General features: G+C 44.4%; 1 protein-coding gene across 7 annotated transcripts in view; it reads left to right on the plus strand.

The window, feature by feature from the left end:
* Nucleotides 1–24,780, plus strand: part of LINGO2 (leucine rich repeat and Ig domain containing 2) — a 663,558-nt gene that overhangs the window by 481,615 nt on the left and 157,163 nt on the right. Inside the window, exon 5 of one of the 7 annotated variants that reach the window (XM_074994695.1) lies at nt 7,476–7,556. The exons of the other annotated variants lie outside the window; for them this stretch is intronic. The gene's annotated coding sequence lies outside the window, so the exon portion shown is untranslated. The remainder of the gene's footprint in view (nt 1–7,475; nt 7,557–24,780) is intronic. 7 annotated transcript variants of the gene reach the window in all.

The raw sequence follows: 24,780 nt of genomic DNA on the forward strand, positions 1-24,780 counted from the left end.
TCCTGTCTTTAAAACACTTGGTTAACAAGAATTCAGCATTTTACATTATTCAAGAAATATGTGCACTTGAATATCATTACTAGAAAATATGGTGACAGATAAATAAGGAAGAAGTAGATGCACAAAAGAGCAGAGGACCAACAACAGGAACTTTGACTAGGTGCTGGCAAAGGGGAGATACATTCGTTCTCTGTCTTTCTGGTGGTATCTGATCAAGACTCTGTAGTAGAAGTGGAGTCATAAGAGGAAAGAACTAGACTGTAAGAAAATGTTTGAGGGGTGGGCGAAAGCTTTGTGATTTAAAAAAGGAATTTTGGGAGGGGAAAAGGCCACTAATTCTGTGACATTTGCGGAGTGTCGCATGACCTAAAACCAAGAAGCTTCTGCAAAAAAGTCTGACCTGGGAAAAATGTTGAGCAAAAAGTTCTTGTTGTTGATGCATCTAAGTTTATTCTACCTTGAGTGCCGTATTTGCAGCATCTGCTGCCTTAGGTTTATCACATCAGCTGGGAAGGCGTCATACCTTTAAGGTGCTGTTTCTGGCAGATTTAGGGTTATTTGTATAAGTAAAGTTGTGTTAAAGTATAAAATTATTCCGCAGATGTAACTGGGAAAGATGTTTGAAAAATGTGATATCAGTTTACTAAAATTCCACACTGAAAAATGCTTTGGGATATAATTTATTAAACTTTCTTGTTTCACCATTTTATCTTGGTGAACAGGTTTGCAAAGTTATCAATTTCATTCCTACCAAAGGTTCAGGTTCCAATACCCTTACCCACAGACTATGGTTACGCTAGCCAGTTTTGATGAACATCTACACACAAAATGTGTTTTGTCAACAGTTCGTCAACAAAACTCAGACTTTCACCAGCAGCATTCTGCCTTTCAGCCATGAGACATAACTCTGACAGATTCTGACAACAAAAAAGCTGTGTGGATGCTCTGGGGTGGGGCCTTCTTTCAACAGACAGGGCATCCAGAACAATGGGCAGCCCTGTCTGCTGTGCTTCCAGGATCCTGTTTTATCAAAAAGGTGGCTGAGCCGTCCAGCCACTCGGTCAACAGAGCTGAGTGCTCTTCTAATTGGCTGTTATGTGTGGCCAAATTCTGTGGACAGAAGTTTTGTCAGGAAATCTTTTCCAAAAGTGACTTCTGTTGACAGATCACTGTAGTGTAACTGTAGTCACACTGAGTAGCATTTTATTCCTGAAGAAGATCCAAAATGTGCGTGGAGGCTTTTAATGTACTCTTTAATGTTAATGGGGTTCTCAGAATCTGACCCCAAGATAATTTGAATTAAAACAGCAGCATATAATCAACATGGCATTCTATTTTCTCCTTGAAGCAGAAATATGATCAGAATAGTTACAGTTGGCATATTGCTATTTTATTTCTTGTTTTTAAAAAATAAGAGAAGGAAGGAAGTACAGCTAGATGTAAGCATTGAACAAAAACATTCTTTATACTTCTAATTGTAATTATGTTCTATAATCATTTTAGCTCAGTGGATATTTTTTGTTTTCTGTTCCTCTATGAATAATAAAAGTAACATCAATTAATAAAATATATGAGACCTCTTGGCAGAAACTGGAACATCAGAAAAATTTCCTCTGGATTGTTAAGTTAGTGTAAACAAAACGTTCCAGAAGAACACAGTGTTTTTCTTTTGTCTAATTTTTCCTCTTTTATATTATGTTTGTTTCATCTTCTCCTTACCCTGTTATCTGGGCTCTGCAGTGCAAATCATAGAACGCAACTTTTACAAACCAGCTGACTAGATATGAAATTCTTGACTTGAAATCAGAGTCCTCCTTCTTGGTGGACTAGCTGCCTCTCGTGGCTGATGAACCCCACTTGCCAAAGGCCCAGATCAGCAAAATGACTTGCCCAGAGGTCGTCCTGTAGGCCTATAGCAGATGCTGACTCTGTCCTGCACTCTGTATCATGTGCCACACAGCCTCCCTTCCTCTGTGGTGGAGCAAATTTAGACAGAGGAAGTAACGATAAATATCAAAACAAGCATATCAAGAGAACTGCTCTGTTAGGTAAGAACAACTAGTTTGCTGTGTTAAATTTATGGATATGTCATTTAAGCCACGTTTGTAAATGTTTTAAATAATGTGTCACTGACCTGTGGAAGTCACTGACACAAGATGACACTGAGGCCAAGAACTTACGTGTTGCTGAATAACAGGATTAGGCAAATACATCAATAACTGAAAATGTACAGTTACATTAGAAAAGAGCTTTATAAACTTGAAGATCTAAATTCCCATGTTACAGGAGACAGACCAAATACTACCCTAGCTCTGAACAAAAGATAATTGGTAGGCATGTTTTTCCATAAGTGAACATTCCTCTGAAGCCCCTGGTGTTGGCTGCAGTCAGAAATACAACATTGGACTGGATGGCCACTTGTTCTGTTACCATATGAATGTCTTATGTTTCTGTACATACCACTGAAATGTTTCTATGTAGCAGAAACCTCCAAACATCATGAATAGGACATAACCTAAGACATCTGCTTGTTAATGTTTCAGGGCATTAATAAATGCTAAGAAATCTTCACCCATTCAAATTTGTGAGCATATGCTTCCCCATAATTATTCAGCGCTCCGTTAACAGTGTGGATGAATTCCTAGAGGTACAGGCCCATTGCTTTCATCCTGAAAACTGAACTGAAGCAACAGCATGTCAGAACAGATGGCTCTACAGAATTTAAAGGTCATAATACTTATGAAGATAGCCATGACCTTGACTTTTAGAAAGGACAGAATCACTGTTATTTCACTCCTCTGGCAGTTATCCCAAAATACCATAATGTGTGATTTACAGAGCCATGCCAGGAAACACTGATTGGCGTTCTGGCTTTTTTGAAAGAAGGGATAGGGAAATCTTTTGATGACATATCACCTTCAGCAACTAAATACACTGGAGATTTGCTAAACTTATTTTAAATTAATTTTATTAAGATGTAATGTTTTGTTTCCGCATATTATTATACCACTTTCCCCACTCCCTGGAAAATGATGAAATGATGTCTCTTTGCATTACTTATAGCCCTGATTTTTTTTTCTTTGCCCCTAGGCAAGAGTATCTGTTGGAAAAGAAACAGCAACTCAAACCTTATCAGAATATAGACAAGTATAAGCTTTTCATCTAGTAGTTCTACCTATTGAGATTATTAACTATTGCAGTCCAGTATATGTGCAACTATACAATTCTGTTTATAGTGATGGAAGGGAAAAACCAGTTTAATATTTATTTCAAACTGCAACCCCCAGCCCAGAAAGGCTTTCTTGCACTTGATGTCTTTTGATAGAATGATACTAGGTCATGGTGAACCAGGTGCACAAGCCCCCTGCTGGAGGCTTCAGGGTCCTGCTACACCCATCCCAGGAAAGAAGCAGTGGAGTTAGGTCCTCCAAGTGTGCGAGAGTGGCTGTGAGGGACACAGCCAATGAGAGGCTGCAGGGGGCAACCCACTGGGACTCTGGATGGCCAGATAAAAGGAGTTGCAGAGCTAGAGACAGTCAGTTCCTTGTTGGAGCCAGTGGAGTGTAAATAGTGCTCATGGCAAGCCAAAGAGAACTGCAACACCATCAACAGCTCAGATCTGGCAGTGATCGGGGAGAGAGAAAGAACTCCTTGCATGCTGCTGGACCACAACTCATAGGAGCAAAGGGTGAATCATCAGTGAAGGCTGAGGCCTTGGGGAAGTCATTCAGGGAACTGAAAGAAGTTTTGTTACACTGATACGATGACTCATGGCTACCATTCCTAGGGTCCCTGGGCTCAGCCCTGGATCAGTGGGTGGGCTGGGTTCTTCCCCCTGGGCCGCTGAGGAAATGAGAGCCCCCTGAAGAAGGGACTGAATACTGAGTCCCAGCTGAAGATGGGACCAAAAGAGGCCAGGAGGGGGAAAGCATTGCCTCTGGGGAGCAAACCTGAGGATACAGCCCAATACCAGGGCTGAACTCTTTAAAGCGTGAAGACACACCCAACAGAGAGGATTCTCATGAGAGGCGGCTGCTATGCCATCATAGATACCAGGTCTAACTAATCTCTGCCAAGACAAGAGCTAAGTGTGTTTTCTTTGTCAGTAGTCTCTTCTACATCCATTCTTTCTGTTCCTCCTCTGGGTCCTTCTCTCTGTAATTGTTGGTCAGGTGCATTCATGGAGTAACTCCAGAAAAGGAACAGGATTTGTCATTTTAAAATGTCAACATTTTAAAAAGTGAAAGTTGGTGTCTCCAAAGTTGCATTTGAACAGCTAGAGAATAAGTCAAATTTGTAATCCTTTTTTTTTCTTTCTTTTAATTCCTTACCAGGAGGGTGGAAGTAAATTATGGTAGGATTTCTCATTGCACAGTTCACGCAACTATCTAATACGTACAGCATGGTACATACACATCTAAGACTAGAGAAACTTGTATTCCTTTTCTCTCTGTTCCCTCCTTCAAGATTTTCTCCCCTAAAGCTGTTGTCTGTAAGATTTGAATTTCTGGAATAGAACTGGGTACTGGCCTAGGGAACGATCACCTTGTAAGTAGGTAATGCACATGGAGGAAAAAAAAACACTAACTACACAGGTGATACTTTCTAAACTAGGAAGAGATCAGAAAACACTTTGAATAGGGTTTAAAAGGCTAGTTGTATCTAAAGAGATATTAAGGAAAGGGCAAAATATCCATGGTACACCTACATCTTGAATACTGCACATAGTTCCAGTCCCGTCATCTCAAAAACAATATAGTGGAACTGAAAAAGTTTCTGAGAATGGCAACCAAGATGATCAGGGGTATGACATGGCCTCCATGCGAGAAGAAACTGAAAGGATTAGGGTGGTTCAGTTTAGAAAAACAGAGAACACACAGATGGGGTCTGATGGTGTGGACTAGCCGCAGAGGCCCTGCCACTGCCTGTTCCAGAGAAGACCCTTCCAAAGCAGAATAAAGTGGTTGCAAGGCAGGAGCTAGTGAGGGAGGCTGCAGAGAGCAGCGAGCTGGGGCTTAGCATGGCCAGAGAGGTATGTGAATGTGTGTCTGCCAGCTGTGGGCACTACAGAACCGTGGACAGAACAAGGTTAATACAAAGCAGAAATGGCAAGATTGAGAGAGAGCACCTGACTGGCAGCTGGGACTCAACCAGTAGAAGGCCCTGAGGTACGGTTTAGTGAGCCAGGGACATGCTGGGAGAAGGGGAGATCACATGCCTTTGTACTGAAGCAGATAGCATAGTGACTTAAGCTTGCTGATGAATGCAACTGAGATTTAGCTCCACCTGTTGAACAGGGTATAATTTGGACTGCAGTCGTGATCAGAAACTGCACATTGATGCTCTGAAAGCAGAATCGTGACCAGAGCTGCAAATATAACTGACCACTATGTTAGCAGCTCTGAAGCAAGCAAATTAGGGCTACATAGGCATGCTGGTCAGGGAAACTGCTTCCTATGCCCTCTTCCACAGTATAAATCCCAAAAAAACTCTACGATCATCATTCTACGGTGCACTTCATTAGTGTAAGTGTAGGGTTTGCAGACCTATTTGGTGAGGCGTTGCACAGGACTTGACCAGTTGCTCTCAAACGTAAGGGCAAGTCTACACTAGAAAAGAAATTCAACCTAAGATACACAACTCCAGCTATGAAAAGCGCATCGCTGGATCCAGTGTAAGTTAGGGCAAATTTCTGACCCAGCTCTGCTGCCAGTGGAAGAGAATTCCCTTACTCCTCGCAGAAGCAATGAGTGCTGTGGTTCACAAGAGCACCCTCAGGGTTTGATTTAGCATGTTCCTACTAGGTATGCTAAACCAAACCCTGGAACATTTTACCATGGCAACACCAATCTTCCCCTTAGCGTAGACAAGCCCTAAGAGTTAACTTTGGAAAGTTGGAGACAGACAGGAAGGGAGCCAAGGCCAAGGCCAAGCCCTCTTTCAGCATCTTCTTCACTGAACTGTTAATCTTCCTATCTTCTAAAATATTCAGCACATTGTTTGAAGAATAAACCAACACACATCTCTGTTTCCAGCCTTTAGGAGAAAGAGACAATTTCCTCCTAGTTAGGGCTTATATTCACCATAAGCTTTGGTGTGGCTGATAAGTCTGCGAGCCATGAGAGCAGCGGGAGGGAGACTGAAAAGGTTTCCTGTGTTTGTAGCTCGCAGCTTTCGTGCTGAAAAAATCTGATTTATTTCTCTACCCCACTAACAAGGCACTCTGGTGAGATAGATGTTAATCTCTGCATATTGCTCTTCCTCTGGAAAAAAAAATCCTGGAAGATATTTTAATGAAGTATAAGAAGCAGTATATCCTTATCTGTTTCTCATATTGAAATGAAAGCAATAGACTTTGTAAGACAACTTTACTGCAAACACTAAAGAAAAGCAACCAAAAAGAAAAGTGCTTTCAGAAATATTCTGATGACATGTTTCCTCCTGATTCTATAATTTCTCCCTGACATTTTGCTTCTATGTTTGCTCCTGGATTTGGGTGAAGAAAGAAAATGATCTCAAAGCTGCAGGAAAAGTTGAATAGCGGTATCTTTACTCTGAATTCCCTAACTACCTCTTTTGTGCCATACTGTGGTCTGTCCACATGGTTGTCCTTGTTTTTCTGTTATGGGCTGTTAAAAAGCCCATTGAGGTCAATAGAAAAATTCTTACAGATTTTATCAGACCTTCAATCAGCCTTCTAAGCTCCCACAAGCAACAATGCACCCTTTTCCTTGTGCTCTGTCAAACTGTCCTGCACTGGCTCAAGAGCATGGGTATTAACTTCAGGGCAGAATATTAGGAAACATGACACACACACCAAATTTTTGTTGTTATTATTATTATTATTATTTATTATTATTCCTTCAATTGTAAGTAGCTAATGAGTGTTTAAATTCAGATTCTCCCCTGTGGGCAGATACTGGGCTACATACCTAAGTAGCAAGCAACAGGAGAACTGCTAGTAGGCTCATCCTGCTAGTATAGGTGGTGTGGTCAGGGAAAATATGGGGTGACCAACACTTCCTTGCAGGCTGGTGATCTACAGCTCCTCTTTCATCCCGTTGGGACCCTTGCAGCCACCATAACAAAGAGGAAACTTCAGGCTGCTTTAAATTTATGTTGGGGTTTGGTACAAGGCACAACCAGCCCAGGCTCAGGAGAACATAAAGGCCATCTTTGTGTCTCTCTCCTGAGATCCTTAACTGCAGTTGATAATTTAAGTTCTGATTTTTCCTCTAGTATATTAGCTGTATGAAATACATTCCTTAAGATCTGTATTCACTTTCCCTTCAGAAAGGGAACTGATTCAACATCATTCATGTAAGCATGCTTCATTGTCTTTTACTGTTGAACTGAGAGGCAAGCTAATAATTCATTACCTGTAATTTGTTTGAATGTGACCTCTTTCTGTGCTTAGAGAAACTGTGAGTAGATCAGTTTCTTCACATGTATTTTTCCTCTTTTTTTTCCTGAAGATGAAAGAAGACTGTTCGAACAGTCTATGGAGTGACTGTAAATATTTGAAATGTTGAGTTGCTTCGTGATTTGTCAAAAAGGTCAGGTGGTATTTTTTCTTTTGCCTAATTGAGTGATTAAAATCTGATTTCTGTAAATACTTATTGTATGCAACATTGAAGTTCATCTTTTGCAACCATTTGTGCCAATATGATTGCTACAAAATTTGTATAGAGCACATGTACAAGGAGCATAAATATGGACAAAACTGAAGAATTTCAAAATGTGAGTGAACGTTCAGACACGTTATCCTTATTCACCCAGTATTATCTCTCTGGGAATAGATGGTGCTAGTCACTATAATATGTGAGCACCTTTGAAGGGTTTTATCTTCACAACACTTCAGCCAAAGAGGGAAGTGTTTTTGTCATCCCCATTTTAAGACCGGGAAATTGAGGAACAGAGAAATGTATGTAAAGTTTCCAAGAACACTGGAAGAGTGGCAGAGTTCAAAATTGAACCCAAATACGTCGAGGTTAACTCAGGTTCCCTTATTTTAGGAAGATTCTTTATTATGTCTCTGGTCATCTTAAAACATCACGCAATTACCACTGCCCTCACCTCCCTGCCCTTGGTTTTTTTTTTCCCATGCTTGATGGGTCTGACTTCAATAGGACCCTGTATGAAGCAGGCCTATTATTTTTGTTTGTTCTCTCATCCACCGTGCACAACAATGGCACAACATAAATGTTCAGCAATAATTTAGAAAATAAGAATACTAACTATAAATGAACAATATATTAGAGAGAAAGAAGAAACATTCTCTAGATACAAATTATTGAACTTCTGGAATCAGCCATCAGCCAGTTGAGGCTGGAAACTGTCTCCACAAATAATTCTCCGTCATATTCTTCACCCTCATCAGAAACAATTTTCCTGTTGTCTCTTTGTACATAAGGATTTGAACAAGTGCTGACTGATATTAAATAGGCTGTTACTCTCTGTGAACTGAATGCTTTTTTAGAATAATGCCTGGCAATAACTTTATGCTGCTTCCTGCAAAGGAGCAGTAGGGAGGGTGCATCAATTTAATTTTATAAAATTCCACAGCTTTAAAACAAAAAACCTAATTTTTCACAATAAACAATCAACTGTGGAACTTGTTGTTGGGGAATGTTGTGATGGCCAAAAGTATAACTGGGTTAACTGGGTTAAAAACATTATTAAATTCGTGGAGGATAGGCGTATCAATGGCCATTAATCATGATGATCCAAGATTAAGGTTGACATTTTTTTTTCCAGGTCAAATTCCTAGAGATTTCACCATGTGACATAATCTTTAATTTCTGGAAACTCCAGGACAAATCCTGGGGGACTGGACTCAATGACGTCCTGGGGTCCCTTCCAGTCCTAGGATTCTTTGACTGCCAGCACTGTCAGGGATTCATTCAAGCTCCGGGTGTCTTTAAGCCTTTCACTTCTAAAGCTGGTACTAAATAACAGGGAATTTATCACAGATAAATTGTCCTTTTCTGTCCTTTCCGTCCAAACAAGCCGGTATTGGTCATTGTCAGAACACAGGATACCAGGTTAGATGGAACAATGATCTCACCCAGTATGGCCATTCCTATGTTCTTAGTGGAAAGGAAAGATAATCGCTATGCAATGAGACTATGTAATCTATTTTTCCCCATAATAGCCCTGTGAGATACAGATTTAATGCGTCCACATTTTCTGCATTATTATTGATAATTTTACCATTACCATAATTTTACCAATAGACCAGCACCATTAGTTACTTATTAGAGACCTTAGTGTCTCTAGCCGCGTCTACACGAGCCGGCTACTTCGAAGTAGCCTTGCCAACTTCGAAATAGTGCCCGCCACGTCTACACGTGGCGAGCGCTATTTCGAAGTTGAAATCAACGTAAGGCGGTGAGACGTCGAAGTTGCTATCCCCAACAGGAGATGGGAATAGCGCCCTACTTCGACGTTGAATGTCGAAGTAGGGCATGTGTAGATGATCCGCGTCCCGCAACATTGAAATAGCGGGATCCGCCATGGCAGCCATCAGCTGAGGGGTTGAGAAACGCTCTCTCCAGCCCCTGAGCTCTATGGTGGCTGCGTGCAGCAGCCCCTTAAAGCTCCCCGCCCCCTGCGTTCCTGTGCAGGAAGCTGAGAGCATGTGCAGGCAGCAGCACTGCCACACGCTCAGCCTGCACACCCGCAGCAGCCACAGCCCAACACCCCGCAGCGATGGCAGCCAGCCAGCCCCTCAAGGGGAGCCAGGGCTCCCAGGCTGGCAGCTAGCCGGGGAAGAGGCAGCGGGGCTCCTCCTGGACGGAGGCCGAGATCCAGGACCTGCTGGGGCTCTGGGGCGAGGAAGAGGTGCTACAGGTAATGGGGAGCAAGAAGCGGAACGCAGATGCATTCACTCGGCTGGCCAAGGGCCTGGCTGCCCGGGGTCACCCTGCCTGCACTCCTGACCACGTCAGGAGTAAGGTTAAGGAGCTGCAGCAGGGTTATGCCCAGGCCCGGGATGCGGCCGCCTATCTGGGGCCGCCTCCACCACTTGCCCCTTTTACAGGGAGCTCAGGGCCATCCTGGGCCCCCGGTATACCTCCTCCCCCCCAGCCACTCTTGACACCTCGGCCAAAGAGCCCCAGCAGGCCCCGGAGATGGAGTCCGCCCCGGAGGCAAGCCCTGCACCCCAGGGGCCCCCCCAGGAGCCCACCCCTGGGATGCCGGAGGAGGAGGAGAGGGACTCCTCCAGTGATGGGGGGCTCCGCATTGCCCTCCCATCCCGGAGCTCCAGCAGGGCGTCCGCCCAGTGGGTGTCCCTCGACCGTGGGAGAGGACCATCAGGTATGTACCCGCCCCAGTGCACACCCCCAAGGTTAAGGGGCGGGGACAAGAGACATGACCAGGGCCCTCCACATGCCCAGATGACCATGGCCCCAAGGACAGCAGTGGCATATCCCTCAGAAGAGTGCATCAGCCCCTGCCCCCCAGCAGGACAGCGCCATGCCCCATCCCTGGGAATGGGGGGAGTGGAACCTAGGGTCCTCCATGGAGGGGGCACCCATCAGCAGCAGCAGCATGTCCTGGGGACAGGGATGGGGAACCAGCAGCAGAGGGGTGGGGGGACAAGGGCCACGGGTCAGGGCCCACACTAACATCTGTCCCCACTCTTTTTCCCCCGTGTTCCGCAGCTGCACCATCGGAGGGCCCGGAGAGCGCCGGCGATGTGTCTGTCGTCCTGGAGAGCCCAGCAGGCCAGCCCTGCGGCGGAGCACAGACCAGCCCCAGGACGAGGCCGACGGTGGAGCCACCCAAGGATGGCCACGGACCCCCAGCTGCTCATGACCCTCTGGCGTCAGCTGGAGGTGTTAGAGTGGCGCCTGTGGGTGGAGGAGTGGCGGCTGGAGCTCCAAGAGCGAGCACTGGCCTGGTGCCAGGAGGCTTGGGGGGCCTTCATGCGCACCTTTGAGCGCATAGCGCAACACCTGGACCCCGCCGCACCGCCCGCTGCTCTGCCCGCTGTGCCACCCACCGCTCCACCCGCCACTCCGCCTGCTGTCCCTCCACCGTCAGCCACCCTGGGGCCTGCTGCGAAGGGGGACCATGGGCCTGGGGACACCACCCAGCCGTATTTGCCGGTTCTCCCGGCCCCCACCCAGCCTCGCCCAGGGCTCCGGCCAAGGCAAGGGTCACACCCTCCAACACCGGGCGCTGGACATTAGGGTGCGGGGCCAAGGACGTGGCCCCCCCGCTTTGTACATATCCCCCATTTGTATATAGTTTTTGTTGGACCCCTGTTTGGCTAGCTGCCCCCCCATGTAAATAGTTCCCCCCTTTTTTTCTATTATTAATAAGAGGTTGCACTGTTTGGTTTGAAACAACATTTCCATTTATTTCAAAGAAAAGTGGGGTGTGCTCTCGGGTGCTCTGTGGTGTGGGCGTGGGGGCAGGGAGTGTTGTGGAGGATGGGGGGACGCAGTGGGTGGCTCGCCCACAGCTGGCCCTGCCAGCGTTCACTCCGCAGCCTGGTCAAAATGGGCCTGCAGGGCCTCCCAGACCCGACTCCCCTCAGGGTCAACCTGGTGACTGGGGGCAGTGTGTGGCTGGACGTCAGCCCTGCCAGCCTCCACAGCCCAGCCCTGGAAGAAGGACTCTCCCTTGCTCTGCACCAGGTTGTGGAGTGTGCTGCACGCGCCCACAACCTGGGGGAAAGTGCACTCGACCACCTGGCGCATGTGGTTCAAGCGCATATTGAAGCGCTTCTGGCTGGCTGTGAGATGGCCCACGTAAGGGTGCATGAGCCAGGGCCAGAGAGTGTACGCCGCGTCTGCGACAACGCAGAGGGGCATGGTGGTGTCCCCCACAGGGATCTCCCACTGGGGGATGTAGGTCCCTGCCTCCAGCTGGCGGCACAGGCCTGAATTGCTGAATACCCGGGCGTCGTGGGTGCTGCCAGGCCAGCCAACATAAATGTCCAAGAAGTGGCCCTGGCTGTCCACCAAGGCCTGGAGGACCACGGAGTTGTATCCCTTCCTGTTGAGGAAGTGTCCTCCGCTGTGCTCCGGGGCACGGATGGGGATATGGGTCCCATCCAAAGCCCCAAAGCAATTTGGGAAGCCCAGGCTGGCAAACCCCGCAATGGCAGCATCCGGGTCCCCAAGCCGCACGAGCCTGTGGAGGAGCAGGGCATTGATTGTGCGGACAACCTGCAGGGGAAGGACATGAGAGAGCACCAGTGAGGGTTGTGCAGGGTGTGTCTGGCCCTCCCCCACCCCCGAGGGCTCCCCCCCCGGGTCCTCTTACCTCCATGAGGACAGCCCCAACGGTGGCCTTGCTCATGCCGAACTGCTGCCCTACGGATCGGTAGCTGTCTGGAGTGGCCAGCTTCCAGACAGCGATGCCGACCCATTTCTCGACAGTGAGGGCACGTCGCATGGAGGTGTTCTGGTGCCGTAAGGCAGGGGTGAGCCACTGGCAGAGCTCCAGGAATGTCTGCCAGCTCATCCAGAAATTCTGGAGCCAGCGGTCGTTGTCACACTTGTCGAGCATCAGCTGCTCCCACCAGTCCGTGCTCATGGGGTAGCTCCACAGCCAGCGGCGTGTGCGGGGGGGTGGGGTCGGAGGGCAGCAAGGTCTGGGGCTGCTTCCTCATCCCCTGGGGGCAGCTCCTCTTCCACAAATAAAAGATGATCAGCTGCCTCCTGCATGGTACTAAGTAGAGCAAGCACTGCTCCTGCAGGGGCAGGTGTGTGGACCTCTGCTGCTGCTTCTGCTGCTGGGGGTCCATGCTGCTTCCACGGGGTGTGCGTGCCTGTGGCTCTGCAGACCACGTGCTGTGCAGGCTGAGTGTGTCTGGAAGGGGCCTTTAAGGGAGCAGCTTGCTGTTGCCCCGGAAGTGCTAGTCCGCCCTGTGACCCTGTCTGCAGCTGTTCCTGGCACCCTTATTTCGATGTGGGCCGCTGTGGTGTGTAGACGCTCCCCTGCAGCGCCTACTTCGATGTGGTGCTGCCCAACGTTGACGTTGAACATTGACGGCACCAGCCCTGGAGGACGTGTAGACGCTATTCATCTAAGTAGCTTATTTTGATTTTGCTACATTGAAATAAGCTATTTCGATGTAGCATAACCGTGTAGACGTATATTCTATGGTTCAGTTTCCCATCTTGCAAAATGGGGATAATTGCGTATCTGTATCTCACAGAGCTATTAGGAAGATAGAAACATTACAAATTGTGAGTCTTTCTGATACTGCAGTGCTGGGGCCATATCAGAGTCTAAAATAGATAGGCAACAAACAATTTATAGCCAATACATTGAAGGCTTAAGTATAGTTTACATGGTTACATATAGTCAATGTATTTTGGACTAATTCTTCATAGTGGAGAGGATAAAGGTGGGAGTGTCACTTTTGCAGTTCATGGAAGGGTAAAAAAAATCATTATTAATATATTTTCTAGGAAGTATTAATATCTAATACTGATTTTTATGTAAGCAATCTGGTGGTATAAAAATTTGTCTGTTGCTGTTGTTTACAGCAGTGTATACGTGGCAGCCTTTGTGCTGCTTTATTGTCAGAGCTGTTGATCTCTTTCTACATGCGTTAGAGGATGCATATGATAGAAAAGAGGTATGCCTTTTCACGGGGTGTGACAATATCTGGAATCTATCAAGTCCTGCAAAATATAAGATGCCTTTCTCCTTTTATAGACAAATCCATGGTGTTTTCTGTACCTTATCTGAAATAAGCACACATCACTCTGCTTTCTCATCGTGATCAGGTTTATCAAATGCTGCAGAAGTAGATTCTCTTGTAATGGGGGAGGGGCTGCACGTTATTTACCAGCAAATGATATAATTCTCTGCATGATTGCCATTCTTTTCCTGGGCAGCCACTGACATCTGACAGTTCTGCACTGAACTGTCAACAAACAAATACTTAGATTTGGAAGGTAAATAAGCTCATTTCAGTTTTTTGCTACCAGCAGTTTCGAGTTGGAAACAAAAATCTTTCTCCAGCTGGTGTAGTCTGAATACCTTCTGAGTGCCCTAAATTCAGACAGAGTTGAGGACACTTAACAAGGTGTGGAGTTGTGCAAGGTTTAATGACTTACTCCTTCTGTTTCTCCACCTGGAACTCCAGGAGTATGGAGACTGACACTGTCATCCCTCAGATTGAGAAACTGATGTTTGCAGTGTACTGACATCCAGAAATGTGCCTCGTCATTATGGCTACACTTACACGACAGCAATCTGTCGACAGATGTCACCATCAGAAGAGATTTCCTGACAAAACTTCTGTCAACAGAGTGTGGCCACACACAAAAGCCAATCAGAAGAGCACTCCACTCTCTTGACAGAGCTGCCAAACTGCCCAACTGCTCTCTCGACCAAACAGGCACTAGAAGCACAGTAGGCAGGGCTACCCATTGACCTGGATGCTCTGTTGGCTGAGAGAAGCCCCACCCAGAGCATCTACACAGCTTTTTTGTCAATGGAACCTGTCGACAAAAGGCATTCTTCCTCATCTGGGAGAGACAGAAGGTTGTCGGCAGATGTGCCAATTTTTGTTGACATAATGTCGACAATACACATCTTGTGTATGGACATTCCACCAGTTTTATTGAAAAAACGGGGGTTTTTTTTGCAAAACTCACTGGCGTAGATGTAGCCTACAAATACAGCCTTTCCCTGCCACGATATAGCAGAACTACCAGATGTGCTGGGACCTTTTCCAAGCAAGAGTCTCCACACCATTAGCTTCTTTACAATATGTCTACATTGCACAAAGAAGTGTTTGTTCCTTAGTTAGCCAACTCAGGTTCAAGTACCAGTGAAGGCTGGTAACTCAGCTTTTAACTTAAGTTAGCAATGCAAGTTCATGCCTATAGAGCAGCCGGGGTCAAATGTGAGCAGTTAAACCAAGTTAAAAGCCATGTCTTTGTTACTGTTTTAACCCAAGTTAGCTAACTCAAGTAAAGAATCCACATTCATTTTGCAAAGTAGACATGGGCTTAAACTATCAGCTGTAGTGCTGGCATCTCAGAAAAATAAAATAGTTTTTAGTCAATTTTGGAAGAAAATAATATTCTCCCACTATCCTCCAAAGGGTGGGAATTTTAATTACTCAAAGCTCAGGTGATTTTTTTTTTGCTATAACCTTTCAGCTTTCTTTTACTAATTTTAAAATAGCAGTGTGGCAACTGGGAAAAGATCACTGATTTTTCTCTTTTTTTTATTACAGACATTCATTCACTCTATTTGAAGTGCAATTTAAAAGTGCTGCTTTCTTTGAATGTAAAATAAAAAGCCAATTTAATGTTAATGATTAGGGAATTTTTTTTTACTTCTGACTGAAAGAAGTATAACTCATCTTTTCTTTAATGGGAACAGTAAGTAAAAATAATTATTCATGCATGCTTGCCATCTCATTAAACATTTGATGTAAAAATCTCTCCAATAAAAACACTAAGTGGATTTTTGCAAGGTTGAGTTTTAGAAGGTTTATTATTTCCATTAGGGCTTGGAATATGATTATTCAATCAGTCCACTTCAGTCCAGAAAAATTCTTATGGCCTACTAATTTAGTGATGCTTCTTGGTTTGTACCAGGATTGTTTAAAAAGATGTTCATCTAGCAAGACCATTACTCCCTCCCTATTCTTTTTTTCTTCTAGTTTTTGTTGCACTTCATTTGTGACATGCACAGTTTTGCAGACTTTCTAGATAAGCTAGTTTAACGAGGATGGAGGGGTGGGAAGACCTCAAAACCATAAGCAAGATTGAGATACAGGTGCAGGCTGGCATTCTTCCCAAAATATTGCTCTTGCTGCTCAAGAGTAAATTAGTTATTTTTCTTCTTTATATTCTCAAATACTTTCATCTTTATTAAAATTCACTTTTTAACTTGTTTTTGCAGCTTTTTGTAAAAAAAAAACATCTGGCATAGTTTTCTTGTAAACTAAATAGATTCACTGCTGCTTGAAAAGTTTAGGCACTTGGAATCTAACTGTGCTTGTGCACTTCAGGCATCAGCTTCTCATATGTTAGGTCCATTCTCAGGAAAATTTAAGGACATCCTTAAGTTCCATTTACTTCAGTGGATCTTAATCCAAGGCTTACATGTTGTTTCTGAGTAGGGATGCTTTCCTGACACAAGGCTTAAACAACCACACAGGAAGTGGCACAGGGAATCAGCTGTAATAAAATAAACTTGGCATATAACTGCCATCTATAAGGTCCTTGGGTTGGGGTCCAGAATCAAAGGTGGGACTGGGTCCCTTCAACTGCCCCCAGCCCCTCCCCAGTAGCAATTGGGCGGGTAGCATCTCTTGAACCAGAAGGACAATGCAAGGATCCAAAAAGTGTTTCCAGGAGGGGAAGCTCTGTGGACACTTCTTGGTCCTGAGTGGGAAACAGAGTGTGGGGAACTTGAGACAACGCCAACACAGTCTTCAGGAGGGGAAGCCCTGGAGTCACCATTCTCTCTCTGAGTGAGGAAACCACATGAGAGACTATAGAAAGGGCACCAAGACAGATCCCTGCTAAATACATATCCTGGAAGGGGTCTGATGACATCTGAAGTGTGACTTATCCGGAGGTCTGAGTAGCCAAAAACAAGCAAAACCCCAGATGTAAATGTTTATGACATCTGAAGAATTCTTAATCCAAACTTTTTGTCTCAGGCTGGCTTCTAATTTTCACTGAGTTTGTGAAAGGTTATTTTTTTAATCAATTAACAATAGTAAACCAAAATCTTACAGAAAACAAAACAAGAAAATTCTTATCTATAGTGTTTACAAATAAAGTAGGCTTTCCTGGAAGTAGGAAAAATAGAGATATGTGACATTAGAAAAAATAATCAAGGGGAAGAAAATTAACTGCCCTTTGTAATCCTGGGAAAGGATTTTATGGAAAATTTTGCGAGGGGGGGGAGAACTCTGTCAGAGTCTCTTTTTTTATATTGGAGCCTATTTACCCATCTCTATTACTGATCTCATTTCACCCCAGTTTAGCACATGCTCAGCATTAAGCATGTGAAAAGTCCCACTGACTTCGACTTAAGTAAGTGCTTCAGTGACTTGCTGAATCAAGGCCTGGTGCCATCTGCACCACTGAGTCATTTTGTTCTTTAAACACTCGAGAAATCTGTTACCTTTTTCCACTCTCCTCCTCCTTTCAAATTATGTTAGTGCTGGTAAAAGCTGATGTACTGATAGCCCCAGAGATTGAAATCTGTGTGTACACAATGAGTACAGCATGGGGCAGTGACAATACAAGCTTCCTTACATCTCCCTGTTAATGCTCTTCAACAGAATTTCTCCTAGAACTTCAGTCTCAAATGATGAGACTATTTACTCTTCAAACAAATTCAATTCCGCGTCTGTCTGGAGAGTCCCCTTAGACTGTACTGATTAGTGACAGTTGTGACATCAACACTGAAAACTGGACAGGGCTTAGCAGAGGAGTCTTGTGCAGGCTCTTGATTATTGTAGGGCTGGGGACTATACCTTTAAAGGCTGAGTGTCCCAGAGAGAGGATATATCTAGACCACAGTTCAGGCTGTAATTGCTTAAGCTAGCTTGTTATAGTTACCTTGCATACCAATGGCAATGAAACTGCAGCGGTACAGTCTTCAGCAGAGGCTAGATAGCTGCATAAACCCAGCACCCCACATAAGTTTAAACTGCCTTCCACTGTTGTCAGTATCTGACGTAACCAGACTAAAGCTCACTCAAGTAGATCAACACATTCTGTGGTCACATACCCGTTTCAGGTTAGGTATACCCTTGAAGTCTGGGTGGGATCATTCTGTGGACCTCCCGTTACACCGAGTTGGAACTGGATATAGAATAAAGCAGATCTCTTTCATGTGACTGCTGAACACCAGAGTTGTTCTGACTTTGTCATTACTCACCTGAGTCAAATTTGAGCTCATGACCGAGAGTTGAGAAGGCTGTGGATCCCATCAACAGCCTTTAAAACTGATCTTTCAATTACTGTATTTTTCTTAGTTCCATTTTTCTTACTACTGCAGAGGTTTTGCAACTAGATTTTATTCTTTACAGATGGACATGTAACGCTTTAAAAAATCAGTACTAATTGGGATTTTCTCTCTTTTGTTGATGCCGTGGATCCTTTATGACCTATTTCTGCAGGTTCCTTTATCAATACAGAGTTTGAAAAGAAAGCTAACTTAGTTGAAGTACAGTAGACCCCTGACTTACATGTAGGTTGCGTTCCTGCACAGCCACACATAAGTCAAATTTGGCATAAGTCAGGACCAAAGAGGGAGGAGCCCTGCCACCTTTGGTCCCCCCCAGTCCTGGATGCACCTGGCTCCCTGCTCCTGTGAGCGGCAGGCAGCCCAGAGCCAGGCATAGCAGCACTGGTCAGTTTCCTGGCTCCAGCAAGTGGCAGAGAGCTGGGAACCAGGCTGCAGCCTGGCTCCCCACTGCTTGCAGGAGCCAGAAAATTGACCAGCGCAGCGGTGCAAGTTACGTTCCTGGCTCCCACAAGCAGAGGGGAGCTGTGAGCTAGGCTGCCTCTGGCTCCCAGTTCCCTGCCACTCATGATTTTGACTCACATTATTGCAAGAAACACATAAGTCAAAATCATGTAAGTCAGGGGTCTATTGTATGTGGATATTTTTTTGGTCTTGGACCAAAACACTGATTCTTTACCATATTTCTCCCTCTCATCCATGTGAATGTGCTCATCACCATTTCAGCTGTTGCTTCTGACAACATTAGCAACTTATTTGTAGAAAAGTACCATGAGACAGAGCTCTACTGGCAATCTGTGGGTTTAAAAAGGCAATCATTTCTTCATTGCTTTTGTTTGTTTTGGTGTAGTGTTTTTTTTTGTTTTTTTTTTAATGATCACGAATAGTTTGGCAGATGTGGAAATTGAAGTCTTTTCTGTGTCTGTAAAGTGTAGGCTCATCATCATTGTCATCATCAAAAACAACCTGGGGTCAGTGCCTGTTGATGTCTGATGCCTCTCTCACTATTTCCATCCATGTTTCCCAGTCCAGTGCTGAGTGGCTTAGTTTCTGTAGACTAAATCTTCACCAGACTGCTATATCATCCACCCATTCTCTGTGGGGCTTGCCTCTTCTATTCAAACTGTTCATCATGCCAAATGGAGTGCAGGCTACTGCACTGAAAGTGTCCCTGTACTATTTGGTTAACATGTCTTAACCATGAGCTGATTGGACCTCTTCTGAGGGTTGAGAAGATAGTTCAGTGTACAAGCCAAGTTCATCCAGACCTCATGCTTTGGTTGTGACAGCAAGCACTCATTGCTGAGTATGCTCATCTTCCATGGGAATTGTCAATCTCAGGTGGCTGATAAGGCCTACCCTTGAACTCACAACTTAGAGTGAGGAGAGATGTTCCCAGGTACAGCAGGAGGCTGTTGATCATGACTGAAAGTCATTCTGTCTTTCTTCCTGTGCCTCTTGATCTCCTAAGATTGTCAGGGCAAGTTTAAAATGCAGGGGACCATTGTGTATTACTTCTCCCCATTTTGAGTGATCCTGGTTGAGTGTCTCCCAAGTGCCAGTGTCAATATTGCACTTCTTTAAGTTATCCTTTAGCAAGTACTTATAGTGCTTCCATTGTGCTCCTACGTTAGGGTCCCCTTCTTTCATCTGAGAGAAGAGGACCTGTTTTGGGAGGTGATAGTCTGACATCTAGATATCATAACCAGTCCTGGAGAAATGCTGACAATGGTCATTGCCTTGATACTGGTGGCTTTTGCCTCTTCCAGAACACTGCTGTTCATGTGTCTGTCTTCCCATTTGATCTCTAAGATCTTGTGGCAGCTGCATGGGTGACACCTCTCAAGGATTTTCAAGTGATATCTGTAAGTTGTCCAGGTTTCAGACCCATACAACAATTCTGGGAGAATAATGTCGTGATAAATGAGAAGTTTGTGCTGGTTTGAATGTCATAATCTTCAAAACGCCTGTGCTGTGAACAAGCAAAGACAGCACTGGAGGTTTTGGATTTCTCAGAAATTCCCATAATGATTTAAACCATGTGTTAATGTGCCGAATTTGAATATAAAAGCCAGCTCGGTTGTTTCCCTTTCCAGAACGGTGCGATAATTCTTCTTCAGTAACACACATACCTTTAGGTCATTGACAGAATGCCCCATTCCATTAAATTGTTGACTAACTGGTTTGTGGATCTGGAGTGGTTTGATGTCTGTTTTGTGCCCACTGACCCTTTGTCTAAGGGAGTTAGAAGTCTGTAGGAGACATGGCATGTAGGGTGACATGCCTATTCCCTCCAACAGACAACCTCCCAACCTCATGAGGATCCTCACTAACAGCCACAGTCTATACCCCAGGAACAGCAGTCCTGGAACCTTTCCCTGCAACAAAGCCCGCTGCCAGCTTTGTCCACATATCTTCTCTGGAAATACCATCACTGGACCTAACCCGGTTATTCACAGAATCACGGGCACTTTCTCATGCTCCTCTACTAACATCATATATGCCATCATGTGCCAACAATGCCCAGATGCTTTGTATATTGGACAGACTTCTAACTCCCTTAGACAAAGGGTCAACGGTTTAAATCATGATGGGAACTTTCTGAGTCACTATAGGGGCTCGTCTGCATACTTGGCTTAATCTAATTCTTGACCTTCCCCCCCAGCCCTCCACTCTCTGATTTGCTCACCTTGATTATCTTTTTCTGATTTGTCATCCTTGCTTACTGTTTTTGGTTCTCTGTGTCTTAAATATTGAGTCTGTTCTGGTCTGGCTGTGGTCTGAAGAAGTGGGTCTGTCCCACGAAAGCTCACCTAATAAACTATTTTGCTAGTCTTTAAAGTGCTACTTGACTGCTTTTTGTTTTGATAGTGTATAGACTAGCACAGCTTCCTCTCTGTTAATGTTCAGGATAGTTTGAAGATCTTTCTCAGACTGGATGAAAATAACAGTTTCCATAGTTTGTCACCCTCTTCAAGAAAGGGAATAAAGCAATCAGGGTGTCCTTCACTTCACTGCATATCTTCTCCTTTATCCAGATTTTAAGGATGAGCAGGTAAAGCTGCCACGTTATTGCTGGTACACCACCCTTATAGATTTCAGTAGGGATCCAATCTGGACCTGCTGCCTTGTTATTCTTCATCTGTTTAATGGCATTGTGTACCTCAAGCAAATTGGAAAGGTCTCCCAGCTCATCCCTAGGAGGTCACTGGGGGATTCTCTCAAGGATATAATCTTCAACCATTGAGTCACAAAAAAGAAGCTCTTCAAAATGTTCTTTGCAGTGAAAATTAATGACATATTTGTCCTTCAGAAGTGTAGTTCCATCGTTACAGAGAAGCGGATTCATTACATAACAAACTGGCCCATAGACAATCTTAATGGCACTGAAGGAACCACATGTGTTGTGGATGGCTTCAAGACATTGGAGTTCTTGTGCTTCCTCAGACCACCATTTGTTCTTGACCTCATCCTTTTTTGATGAGGCTATCAACATTGCTTTCTCAGAATACTACCGTGTTAGGCAAGGCAGTCTCTATTAAAGTAACTCATCCAATGGTAGTCTGGATCCATTGTCAGGTTGTATGAAAATTGTCCCAAATGAAAACTGGTCTCCTGGCTTAGCTTCTTTGTTAATGCTGCCAAGAGCCATACTGCACATAAATAAGTTGCCGTGTGTATTGTTCCTAACATGCATCGGCAAGCATAAGTGCCTGAGAAGGAAATAGGGATTTAACAAATGGGATCACCAGGAAAGCCACCAGTCCTCCTGTCATTCAGTGCTATTAAGAGGAAATTGGAGAAAGTGTTCTCAAGATGAATCAGTATGTGTAGACAGGGGAACTCTCTTCCAGCTTGTAGAGTTTATAATGCATACTTAATGGGAGCATGATAAATTGTTTCAAAAATCATATCCCCCCAATAGCATGAGCATTCTTCTGCAGGCTGAGTGCAGTACCAGTTGCACACAGGAAATCAGTAAATGTGAGAAGCTTGAAAGAAATAATGCTTTCCCAATGTACGCTGCAGAGAGAGCTTGAGAATTAGCTTTATGCTGAACATCAAGATGTTCTACTCATTACATGTGTCACTGAGCAGTAGCAAGAGTAAATTAATTTAAGAAATTATATGTGTGTTGGGTGGGTGTTATTCTACCATTTCCACTTGCAGCATCAGATCCCTAAACCTGGTATCTTAATTTTTGACAATTTTTTCTTGTGTTTACTAAAGCATAGGAATCAAAACACAATCTCTCTGCTGCACCATACAACAGATAAAAATAGTCCATTAAGGACACCTGGAAAAAGGTACATCTGAAAATAATATTAGCCTTCTTATCTGTAGTCTTCAGTCTCCCCAGAAGCCTAAGTCCGTGTCTGCCTGATTGATATACCACTATTTATAGATCTCTTGTGAAGATTAAGGGACCTACTGTGCAGCCCTCCTATATCTCGGTAAGCCCAGATACACTGAAGTCAGTGGAATGGCTTGTTGAAGTGTGAACCACTAAGGGCACCACATCTGAACATGTACGATGAAGTCCTGCCCCATCTGAGTCCAAAGTAAAACTTTTATTGACTTCAGTGGAACCAGGTTTTCACCCTTATTATCTACACTAGTGCTTCTCAAAGTGGACACCCCTGAGTCTCCAATGGAAATAAGGAAATGTTAATATCTGCACCACAGACTCTCTCTTAGCTAATCGCGAAAGAATATTTGAGTTGCATGCTAGTGCTGCCATTCAAGGTTTTCTTTTCACATTGAAATAGGAGCTACATCCCCTCCATTAACATAAGTTGGGAAAATATCAAGGACCAAAGAAATAACTATCATCATTTTTTACTGTACCCGGTAAGGTTAGTGCTACTTTGTTTTAAATAGTTGTGTGTTTCATTAATTATTTGGATTAGATTTCTTTGCAATTGATATATAGAGCTATAATTACTGTAATGTGTCTTTAGCTATAATTACTTCCATGCAGGTCAGAATGAAATAGCACAAAATTGCATGTGTGTACACACACATTCAAATATGTCAAGAAAATAAATTAACAGTTAAAAAATAAGTCCTGTATTTCCTCTATTTCCATCTGCGCTGTTGTCTCTCCTAAGGATCATGGAACTTAGATAAAGGCACAAAATAGCAATGCCTTATTTTAGCATCTCAGATGCAGGAAACCTATGAGGGAATCAGTAGGGCTGCTGGACTTCCTGGGCATGGAGGGGTTAGGCAGGATATGGGAAAAATAAAGATGCAAAATGATTCCTTTTATCAGCCAGAGGTGACAAAAGAGGAGGTACTGGAGCAAACAGATAAACTGGGTGACCACACTTGTTCCACTTCCCTGCAGCTCCTGCTGCTGTGGGGAGTGCTTGGGGCCTGACTGCTGCTGCTGCCTTGCACCAACCCCATCTCCCCCCACTAGTCCCTGAGGCTGCATCCCTAGGGGGACTGGGGTGCCATGGGGGGTGAGGGCAGGGTGGTGGTGGGAAGGGGAGATGGGAAGGGACATTTCCCCCCACCACACACACGCGCAGCCCTCTGATACTCCCAAGCTAGAGTGCACAACTGCTCCAGCCAGGGATGGGCCAGGAGGTTGAGACCCTTGGCCTAGACTCTGTCACGTCAATGCAAAAGTATAATTATGTTACTCGCACAAATTTCTCTCTCACTTCCCCACTCCAGGGACACACACACCTTTACCCAATCCCTAGTGCTCAAGGTGTGTCCCTGTTAATCTAAACTCCCATTCTTACCCAATTCCTAGGACTCAGGGTGTAATTCCCTGCAGATATGCAGGATCTATGCCACTGAAAAAGCCTTGCACAGTAATATTCTTATTCTCTATTTATTTACAATTACCAAGAAAGCAGAATACATGCTAAGCACTCATTGTCATGCTCTCCAGCCTGATAAGGCAGGCTGACTTCCCCTGCTGGACAGACAAAGTCAGTCTCTCTCTGGATGCTGGTTGCTGCCCCTCAGGGTCTGGCAGCTCTGGTCTTGGAGGGTGAGTCCTCCAGGGTTTTCTACTTCTTGATCTTTTCCTTCTTTTCTCTTTCCCACCTTACTTTGTTGGACCCCAGTTTAAGTAGTGAAACTTGAGTCCTGCTTAGCTACACTTTGAACAATTATTTTAGTATAATTTTACTAACCAATCGTAACCTACTGAAACAGAATTACCTAACCAATCATACCCCACCACCTTAATTTGATTTACATCTAACAAAATTAATTATGCAGCAGACAGAAACAATTACAAACTAGACAGAGATCATACAGAAAACAGTAGGAAAGGGAAGACAATCATTATAGGATGGGGATTCCACAACCTCCATTATTGATAAGTAGTTTCTTGCCAGACAAAATGCTTTTAACTAAGTTTTCTTCACCCATCTTGAAATCTATTTTCTTTATCAGTGAGCGTGGGTGGCAATAGGATGTGATCTCCTTCTAACAGCCTGGTGTGACACTATTGTAATGAAATTTAGATGGAAAGTGAGTAAGTGACTTCTAGCTCTACAGTTAGTGACAGCAGCGGAGGATGAAAAGTACATTCATTCAACAGGCAGACATCAACAAGGAGCCATTGCCATTCCAGAATGCAAAACCTTGCTCTGCCAGTGAGGAGGAAAGGGGATGAGATGTTTATTTGCAATGGAAGGGCAGGATGCTTGTTTCTCTGCATGAGGGAGAAAGCATATCAGTTATGCCCTCAGTTTTTCTCTTCCTCAGTTTTGTTGTCTGAAAAGGGTGCCCAGAAGAGTTTCTGTATCTGTGAAGTTACATTAATTGATGCTGTAA

The sequence above is a fragment of the Carettochelys insculpta genome, chromosome 5 (assembly GCF_033958435.1).
Source record: "Carettochelys insculpta isolate YL-2023 chromosome 5, ASM3395843v1, whole genome shotgun sequence".
Taxonomy (NCBI): Eukaryota; Metazoa; Chordata; order Testudines; family Carettochelyidae; genus Carettochelys; species Carettochelys insculpta.